Source organism: Arachis hypogaea, chromosome 11, assembly GCF_003086295.3.
Source record: "Arachis hypogaea cultivar Tifrunner chromosome 11, arahy.Tifrunner.gnm2.J5K5, whole genome shotgun sequence".
In the NCBI taxonomy this organism is placed as follows: Eukaryota; Viridiplantae; Streptophyta; class Magnoliopsida; order Fabales; family Fabaceae; genus Arachis; species Arachis hypogaea.
The window spans coordinates 108,322,821-108,333,630 of record NC_092046.1 but is presented as its reverse complement, the minus strand read 5'-3'; positions in this window follow the sequence as shown (position 1 = coordinate 108,333,630).

Genomic DNA, 10,810 nt, shown 5'->3' with positions numbered 1-10,810 from the left:
CTTGCTCGAACCCTTAGCTTTACATATTACATTCTTTTTCCCTTTTCAGGATGGCCACCAAGAAGGGTAAAGAGAAAGCTACTCCCAAACCACTAGCAAGGAAAGGAACAAAAAGAGTACTAGTGGCAAAGCCATCTTCAACAGCAGTAAAGCCCTCAACAAAACGAATCAAGAGGATTATCAAGGTTGATGAAAAAGAGAAAGCTTTCCCAGCAAAGGACACTGCTGAGAGAAATTATAATAATAAATATCTTCTCATCCTCCCGACCAACATTGTTGAATTTATTGAGCCGCGAATTGAACGAAGACAATGGGGATTCCTTCGGAGACAGTCACGGTAGGTTAATCTTTCATGGGTAGTTGAATTCTACTCCAATTTTCATATGCCAACCATGCAGTCTGTCTATGTCCATCAGAAGCAAGTTCCCATAACAGAAGAGGCCATTCAACGAGCTTTAGATCTTCCCCGTGCACCAGAAGGATTGGACGCATTCCAAGAAGCCTCATTCAAACGCCAGACATACCAATTTGATTGGGACGCCGTTCTCAGAGTTATAGCACAACCTGGCAGCAGATAGATCTATGGATACCATCGATCTCTACCTAAGAGCATATTGGCTTTAGCACTCACCTTAGAGGCTCGAGTATGGACACAGATTATGTCCCATTACGTCTTTTCGAGAACTCACGAGTCCTCCTTCACCACAGACATGGCAGTTTTACTCTGGTGTATCCTTACAGACCAGCACCTCAATTTACCAAGACACATTCGGCATGCTATGGGACACGTACAGATTGCGGGCAACCTACCTTTTCCCGCCTTAGTTTCAGATCTAGTCTCAGCAATCAGAGTCTCCTACAGAGCTGGGGACACTAAGGCCATGATTCCACGGGCTGATCAGTACGTCCCTAATAGGAAATATATCAGACCTCCAGCAGCTACTACTAGCCGGCCTGCAGAACCAGTCGAAGATATTCCTACTCCTTCCACATCACAAGCACCTTCAACAAACCAACTGCTCCATCAGATAATTGAGAGGCTAGACCGGCTTGACCGGAAAGGAAAGCAAAGAGAGCGCCGTAACAAGCACCGATTTACATACCTCAATGAGCTACTTGTTGGTCACCACCTACCTAAAGAAGACCCAGACACTCCGGACTCCACTTCATTCACCAGCACAGGGAGCCATGACGGTCCCGATTGTGGAGATGCTGCTACCAGCCCCGCGTTGTTCCTGACTGATGGCACCGAGGACGGTGCCAAGCTTTAAGTGTGGGGAGGTCGGTCAGTACCTAACTTAAGGAGGTAATTTCTCTTCCTTAAACACCAATAAAATAGGATATTTAGTTTATTCTTCTTTTGTTAGGATAGGATAAAATTGCATAGTAATAGGTTATTTGCATGCATGTTCTAATTGGTAAAAAAAATAAGTTTCTTTTTAAGACCCTATGTTTGAAAAATTTCACTAATTTAAACCAAAACTTTTTGTGTTAAACTTGTTTGGAAGTTGTATTTGGAACATAGTTAAAAGCTAGAACACACAACCTGTGAGACTTGAGCTTAATGACATGGTTACACTATTTAACCATAAAATTTTTATTTTTGTGTGTTTGCTTCTCTATGATTGTGATCTATATTTTGTTCCATCCTATATATCCAATATTTAATGTGTTATATGCATGCATATGATTGAGGCCATTATTTTATTAACTCACTTACCCCAAATAGCCTACCCTTTCAATCACCTTTGTTAGCCAACTTTGAGCCTTTTAATCCCATTTGTTCTATATTTTACCACATTACTAGCCTTAAGCAGAAAAACAAGTAATACCCCAAATTGAATCTTTGGTTAGCTTAAGATAGAAAGTGTGTGTCAATTAAGTGTGGGAAAAACAATGGGAACATTAGTTAATAAGGGAATGTGATAAGTCTTTAATTTGATGAAATATTGGGAATTTGGGTACCTACTCATGTAAAACAAAAAGAAAAAATATAAGAGAACAACTTTTTATTATAAATCCATGTGCATTGATAAGCTATGTTTATATTCCTAGTTAAAAAAAATTCAAAAATATTTAATCAAATAAGAAATTAGATAAATGAATAAGGGGATAAAATTACCCCAATGCTAAGTTAAGTTCAAAAATCAATGCATATGTGATACAAGTTAAGAGAAAAGTTGATGCATGAGTAAGTAAAACAAAAGTGGGAGAATTTTGGGTAACCTAAGGATGATCTAAGAAGAAAATAGAGTATATATGTTAGGTGATAGCTTAGGATAATCAAGGATTCAATTTATAGCTCACTTAGCCATATATATACTCTCACCTTCACCTTGGCCCCATTATAACCTTGAAAAGACCTCAAGATGTTTTCATTGGTACATTAAATACTTGTTGATTGGTTAGGTGAAGAACAAGGTTTAGAAAGCATGATTAGAGAAGAGTAGAGTGATTACCCTATACACTAGAGTGACTAGAGTGCATATACACCATCAGTAAGGGTTCAACGCTTAATCCTATGTTCCCTGCTTTCATAAGCTGTATTCCTACGAGTTTACTTGCTTTTACTGTATAAATTGAGTTAGTGGAATTTTATTTATTTTTAACTAAATAGACAAAATCATTTTATCATATAGTTGCATTCATATACATAGGTTGCATTGCATTGCATGAGTCTTACTTTTCCCTACTCATTTGTTTTATCTCCTTAATCTAAGCATGAGGACATGCTAATGTTTAAGTGTGGAGAGGTTGATAAACCACTATTTTATGGTTTATCTTGTGTTTAATTGAGTGGTTTCATCAAGTCTTCACCCACTTATTCATACTCATTGCATGATTTTATAATTCCTTCCTAGTATTGTTTATGGTTAAAAACTTGCATCCTAGAGATCTTTAATTAGTATATTTTAATTCTCCTTTATACCATTCGATGTCATGATACGTGTGTTAAGTGTTTCAAGCTTTATAGGGCAGGAATGGCTTAGAGAATGGAGAGGAAGCTTGCAAAAATGGAAGGAACACAAGAAACTAAGGAGATAACCAGCGAACACTGACGCGCGTGCATGGCTCACGCGAGTGCGCAGAATGGAAAAAATCACAGCAACGCGTGCGCGTGCCTGACTCGTACGCGCAGATTGGAGTCTGCACGAATGACGCGAACGCGTGGACGATGCGTACGTGTGACAAGGAAAATCGCTGAATGACGCGAACGCGTGACTGACGCGTACGCGTGACCTGCGCGATCTGCAGAATTAACAAAAAATGCTGGGGGCGATTTCGGGCCGTGTTTTGACCCAGTTTTCGGCCCAGAAACACATAATAAAGCCAGGGAACACGCAGAGACTCAACAACAGATTAGATACACAACAATAGACAATAGACATATTCTCATTAGGATAGTTTTTAGGTTTTTAGATCTTAATTTAGAGAGGATTACTTCCCCTCTAGGTTCTCTTTACATTCATAGTTAATTAGCTTATGCTTTTGTATATTGAAGAAGTCATTAGCTCCGTTGAAGACATTATTCTAGTTTGTTTCTTTACTTACTCTTTCATTTATTTATAACATATTCTTAATTCTTGCTTAGAGTAGTAATTGATTATTTTCATGGATTGTTAATGCAGAGAATTACTTTTACTTTTAATTAATTTTGAATCCTTATTTTATTTAAATTTATCATGTCTTCTTCTTATATTTTTATAAGCGTTATATTCATGTCAATGGAGTAGACTTCATACTTGACATGGGGTTTGATTAGAAGGAGACACTTGAGTTGGAAGGCTTAAGTGCTGATTAATTTGGACGTTGTTAGCTAGTTCTGTATTTACTAACGCTAGACCTTCCCAAGGGAGAGGACTAGGATTTGCAAATAAGGGTTAGCTTAATCACTTGACTTTCCTTAATTTAGTAAGGGTTAACTAAGTGAAAACAACAACCTTTTTAATACTACACTTAAGAGAACCCAACAAGGATAGAACTTCCAATTAATCATTCCCCTAGTCAAGGCTTTTTATTTAGAATATCAATAATCATTCTTAGTTTATTGCTTTAATATATAATTATTTAATTGCTCATTATTCAACTCTCAAAACTCTCGGAAAATTCCTAATTAATAAAATAGCATCCTTTTGTGCAACTCGTTGGGAGACGACCTGGGATTCATACTCCTAGTATTTTTATTCTAAATCTTTGTGACACCTTTCTAAATTGGTGAGGCGGGTTTTAGCTGGTTAAGAGCTATACTTGCAACGTTATTCTCTTATTTAAAATCTCTTAATTGGCCTAACTTCTGCCACGTACCACAATACACTAGTATAAATGGAGGGCATCTTGAATTTTTAAAAAAAGCTCGGCTGGGGGGCTTCTTCCAGATCTACTTTTTGAGCTTCTTTTTCTTTTAGATCTCTTTTGTACTTTGCACTTTTGAATTTTACTTTCTGCTGAGACTCTGCATCACTTTCCTTTCTGTTTACATTTTTGTTTTCCAGTTTGAATTTTACTTTTCCAGTTTCATTTCATTTTCCTGTTTTATTTTCTCTTTCTCTTCTATGTTCAGTTTAATTTCCCATTTTAGAATTCTGTTTGAACTTAGAGCTATGAGTCACTAAACCCCAATTTCATTAGGAGGAGGAGCTCTACTGTAATCATAATGAATCAATGAAATTCTTCTTCCTCTCAATTCATTTGGGCAGCTAGAGGATAACTTCTATTTTGATTCTGAATTATTCACTCCGGAAGGGGGTTTAATTCAACTGAATGCTTGTGTGAGCCTCAGAAAGGGAATCACTTGCATTAGAATTGGAGCTCTATCCTTCACAACTCTCTTAACCAATACCATTCGGGAGGAATTGAGGTTTTGAGAGTTTGTGTGGCTTATGGATAAGAGAATGTGCTCTAACTCTTCTCATGACAATTAGATCAAGGAATTGGTAAGATTGATTGTGATTAGAGAGATTGGATTGCCAAGGAACTGGGATCCAATCAATTTTAATCCGCCATAGATCTACTCACATGATTGGGAAAGGAGTGGAGACCCATTTGATTCATGATGGATTATAGTATCTCCAATCCCTGATGAATCATTCTCTTATAATTTCTTCAATTTAGATTTCTCTGCATTCACTTTAATTGATATTGTTCACTGTTGTCTCGATTCCCTGACCCAATTTCTTTTATAATTCATGCAATTTAAGTTTCACTGCAATTAGATTCTGCACTTTTACTTTCATGCAATCTAAAATTCCTGTCATTTACATTCCTTGCAAATTAAGATTCAGCTCTTTTACTTTCTTACTCTTTAAGTTTCAGTCATTTAAATTTCTTGTCATTTAAGTTTCAAACAATTTACATTCAGCACTTTAGATTTCTTGCAATTTACTTTCTGTTGATCAAACTTCATTCAATTCATCACTTGTTAGCTTGACTAGACTTATCACCATACTAAATTTGCTTAATCCCTCAATCCTTGTGGGATCGACCTCACTCTGGTAAGTTTTACTACTTGATGCGACCCAGTATATGGTGCGAAATTTATAACCACAAACTAACTGGCAAGTGCACCTAGTCGTAGAAAGTAGTACCTCAAGTGAATAAGGGTCGATCCCACGAGGATTGTGATGAGGGAAAATTCGATTCCACACAAACTAACCGGCAAGTGTACTGGGTCGCATCAAGTAGTAAAACTCACAAAAGTGAGGTCGATCCCACAGGGATTGATGGATTAAGCAACTTTAGTATGGTGAAGAATTTAGTTAAGCTAATATTGATGAATTGGGTGAAATTGGATTGACAGAAAGTAAATTGCTAAGAGATTTAAAGTGCATAATGTAAATTAGCTGAAACTTAAGCGGCAAGAAATTTAAATTGCTGAAACTTAAAGAATAAGAAATTAAAAGAGCTGAATCTTAAATTGAAAGAAATGTAAATAAATGAATCTTAAAGTACAGGAAAGTAAAACTACAAAATCTCAATTGAAGGGAAACTTAAATTGCAGGAATTATAAAGGGAATTGGGTGCAGGGACTCAAACAGCAAGACAAATCAAATGAAAAATGAAATCAGAGAAGTTTATAATGAAGACAATCAGAGGAAATGATTCATCAGGGATTGGAGATATCATAATCCATCATGAATCAATTGAGTCTCAACTCCTTTCTCAACCATATGAGTAGATATATGGCGGATTGATATTGATTGAATCCCAATTCCTTGGTGATCCAATCTCTCTAATCGCAATCAATCTTGCCAATTCCTTGATCTAATTGTCATGAGAAGAGTTAGAGTACATTCTCTCATCCATAAGCCACACAAATTCTCAAAACCTCAATTCCTCCCGAATGGTGTTGGTTAGGAGAATTGTGAAGGATAGAGCTTCAATTTTAATGTAAGTGATTCCCCTTCCGAGGCTCACACCCACATTCAATTGAATCAAACCCCCTTCTAGAGTGAATAATTCAAAGTTTAAGCAGAAGATACCCAATAGCTACACAAATGAATTGAGAAGAAGAAGAATTTCATTATTCATTGGAATTACAATAGAACTCCTCCCCCTAATGAATTTGGGGTTTAGTTCATCATTGCTCAAGTAAAACCAGAGATTAGAAAGTTACAGAGAAATGCAAAAGAAAAATGTAGAAGGAAAATATAATTCAGATCTGCTAACTAACTCTCTATGCTGAAATTTCCTACTGACTAGCCTTTCTCTCAATCAAATTCTTCTCTATTTATACACTTTCTAATTCAGCCTTCAGGTTCTTGGATTGGGCCTCTTAATCTCTGTTGGGGTTGATTGGATTGGCTCCAAATGTAGTTGAAGAAATAAGGGCGCCAATTGTGCATTTCTGATGTCAAAGTTGGAGTCAACGTTTTTGGGCCAACGTTGATCAAACGTCCCTTTGGAAAAATGGATTCTGGTTACTGTCATCAACATTTGACTCAATGTTAGAGTGCCAATGTTCGCCTACCCACGCGTACACGTGGCTGACGCATACGTGTGGATAGTGCAAATTACCACTTGACACGTAAGCGTGCCCTGCGCTTTTCCGCATTTGAGATCAGAATACTCATCCACCCGTGCGCATAGCCTACGCGTGCGCGTGGATGCGAATCCCCTACTCCAGTTTTGAAAGCTTTTCGAAGATGTTCGACCCAGCGTTTGAGTAGCAACGTTCCCTCAAACGTTGCTCTATCCACGCGTGCGCGTCACCTACGCGTGCGGGTCACCTACACGTACGCGTGGATTGTCAGAATATTGGTTTACGCGTACGCGTTGCATGTGCGTGCGCGTCGATACATTTTTTTAAAATTAAGATTTTGGAACTCAGATAGCGCACGTTGGCCTCAGCGTTGGACTGGCCACATTTTTCCCATTTTCCAGAAAGCACATTACATCAAAAACACTGGGGGTAACGTTGGCTTGCCAACGTTCCCTCCAACGTGGACAGCAGAACTTTTACTTCTACAATTGCTTCCAACGTTTGAGGTGACGTTGGTGGACTAACTTGGCTACCAACGTTACTTCCTCTGCTTTGCTTCTTCCTCTGCTTTTTCCCCTTCTTTCCAACTTTTTTTCACCTAAAATCAACCAAACATTTGCATCAAAGTTGGCTATAATCACAAGGTATTTGCATCATTCATAACATCAACCAAAATTAGCATAAAACCTTATGAGAAAGCACATAAACAACCATGTTTATTTGTCTTAGGAAATGCATGAAACTCCAATCCAATTGCTTACTTATTACTCAAGAAAGTGCATAAAACCTAATGAAACAAGTGAAAAATGCTTGTGAAACTAGCATAAGATAACTTGTCATCAGATTGATGGATCAAGCAACAATAATTGAGTGATTGGCTTAGTCAGACAAATAGAAAATGGTGTTTTAAGGTTTAAACACATTAAACAATAATTCAAGAAATCAGAAACAAGCAGTAAACAAGTGTGAATAATATATGGAGAAACAGTTAAGGCTTCAGAGATATCTATTTTCCGAATTGACTTTTCTTTCTAACTATTTTAATCATGCAAGAATTAATTCATGGCAAACTCTATGTGACTACACCCAAATTTCTTAGACCTTTTTAGTCTCCTCCAAAATTCATCAACCGCCAATTCCTTGGTCACTTAATTCCAATTAGAGGGTGAAGTTCAATTCTAGTTTATATGCCACAAAAATCCTAATTACCCAAATATAAGAGGATTATATGTCACGTATCCTGTTAAGTCCAGATAATTAGAAATTTAGGAGAATATGCTTTCAAGTTGTTGTTCAAGTAAAGAGCTTTTCCAAGTTAAACAAGAACTCAATTAGAATCAAGGTCATACTTCCATTCCACACAGATTCATAAAATAAAGAACGAAAACAATTCTTGAATAATAAATCAGTACAAGAATTAAAATAGAAAAATAATAGTATCACTCCAAACAACAGACAGAGCTCCTAACCTTAATAGTGGAGGTTTAGTTGCTCATGGTTCAGAGAGAAAAACTAGGATTCAGGTAAACTGTAAATTGCGGAATGAGGTAGAAGAGAAGAGAAGAGTGATAAACCATTATTTTATGGTTTATATTGTGCTTAATTGTGCGATTTTATCAAATCTTTACCCACTTATTCATATGAGTAGCATGCATTTATAATTCCTTCCTAAAAATACTTTATGGTTGAAAACTTGCTTCCTAGAGACTTTTAATTTTGTATTTCTCCTTTATTTCATTCGATGCCGTGATCTGTGTGTTAAGTGTTTCAGGCTTTATAGGGCATGAATGACTTGGAGATTAGAAAAGAAGCTTGCAAAAATGGAAGGAACACAAGAAATTGAGGATGACCAGCGAGAAGTGACGCGGACACATGGCTCACGCGACCGCGCGACATAGAGGAAATTGCAGTGACGCGGACGCATGGCTCACGCGACCGCGCGGATTGGAAACTGCACAAGCGATGCGAAGGCGTGGACGACGCGCACGCATGGCAAGGCAATACGCTGGATGACGCCAACGCCTGGACGACGCGATCGCGTGATGTGCGCGATCTGCAGAATCTGCAGAATTCGCTGAGGGCGATTTTGGGCCCTGTTTTGACCCAGTTTTCGGCCCAGAAAAGCAGATTAGAGCCAGGGAATATGCAAAGACCAGGGGACAACATTCATTCCGTATAATTTTAGTTTTAGATATGAATTTACTCCTCCTCTAGGTTTTCTCCCTACACATTCATAGTTTTTAGGATTTTGATTTTATTGCTTTTTGGACTGGGATATTGAGAAGTGTTATTACCTCCATCAAGACTTCGTCATTCTAGTTTGTTTCCTAATCTATCACTTACTCTTCCATGTCCTTTATTTACTCAAAATTATTATTGGATTATTTCTAGAATTTATTAATACAAGAACTATTTTTTTTTTAATTGATCCTTTTGATTATTATTTATCATGTCTTTCAATATTTCCTTTTCTTATTTCGTGGGTTTTACAAACATAATGAGCGAGTAGTTCCATAACTTGATTGGGAGTTGATTGACAGGAAGACCTTGAGTTGGATGCTCAAGAGTGAAATTATTGTTGGGTTTCGCGTTGGGTCACCCTCTAATCACTGACACTAGTCCTTCCCAAGGGAGAGGATTAGGACTTGTGAATAGAAATTGACTTCCAATTTGCTTAACTTTCCTTTACCTGGTAAAGGATAATTGAGCAGGTAACCTTTAATTATCACTTTTATCTTGAGAAGAACTCCATCAAGGATAGGGCTTCCAACTAATCTACTCCCGGTCAAAGTTTTTATTTAAATTAAATAAATTCTCTAATTTAATTTCCTGTTTATCAACTCAAATCATTTTTAGAAAATATCTGATTAATAAAATAGCACATCTTTCTGCAACTCGTTGGGAGACGACCTGGGATTCATACTCCCAGTATTTTTAATTTTAATTTTGTGACAACCCCTTCTAAATTGATAAGCGGATTTTCGGTTGGTTAAGAACTGTACTTGCAACGTATCTCTTATAACAATTTCTTAACTCGCCAATTTTCGCCACGTCAATTTTTGGCGCCATTGTCGTGGAGTTGCAATAGAGTGCTAAGTTATTGATTGGAATTTATTTATTTGCATTTTATTTTACTTTTGTTACTATGAGCTGCATGTTTCTTTCGATAAATGACGCGTTCACTTCCTGATCCAAGCTTGCCAGTATTTGATCTTGAGATCGAAAGAACTATTTCACGTATAAGGCAAGCTCGGCGTCGGTTAGTCCTCTCCGAGGGCAAATCTGAAACGTCACTTGAGGAAGAAACAAGCCCCCGTTCTACTGATTCGGTTGATTTACGTGCAGGTGACATGGCAGCACCTAGAAGAATTACTATCCAGGAAGCTGGAGCCCCTGATTTCACAATGCAACCATTTCAAGCGCATCACCCAGCAGTGGCTACAGACTTTGAAATAAAGACTGCACTACTCAACTTGATGCCTAAGTTTCATGGCTTACCTGATCAAGAGCCTATCAAGTACCTGAGGGATTTCCAAGCAGCCTGTTCTACTATCAGGCGCGACGGTACAGATGAAACTTCTATTTTGTTAAAAGCTTTCCCATTCTCTCTTGAGGGAAAGGCGAGAGAGTGGTACTACACTCAACACGCAGCAACTGTTTCTGACTGGGATACGCTTAGAAGAGAATTTTTGGAAAAATTCTTCCCAGCTGAAGTTACTGATAAACTGAGGAAGGACATTTCCATGGTTGTTCAGGATGAATCCGAGACTCTCTATGAATACTGGGAACGCTTCAACAACCTTCTGGAAGCATGTCCCCACTATATGATTG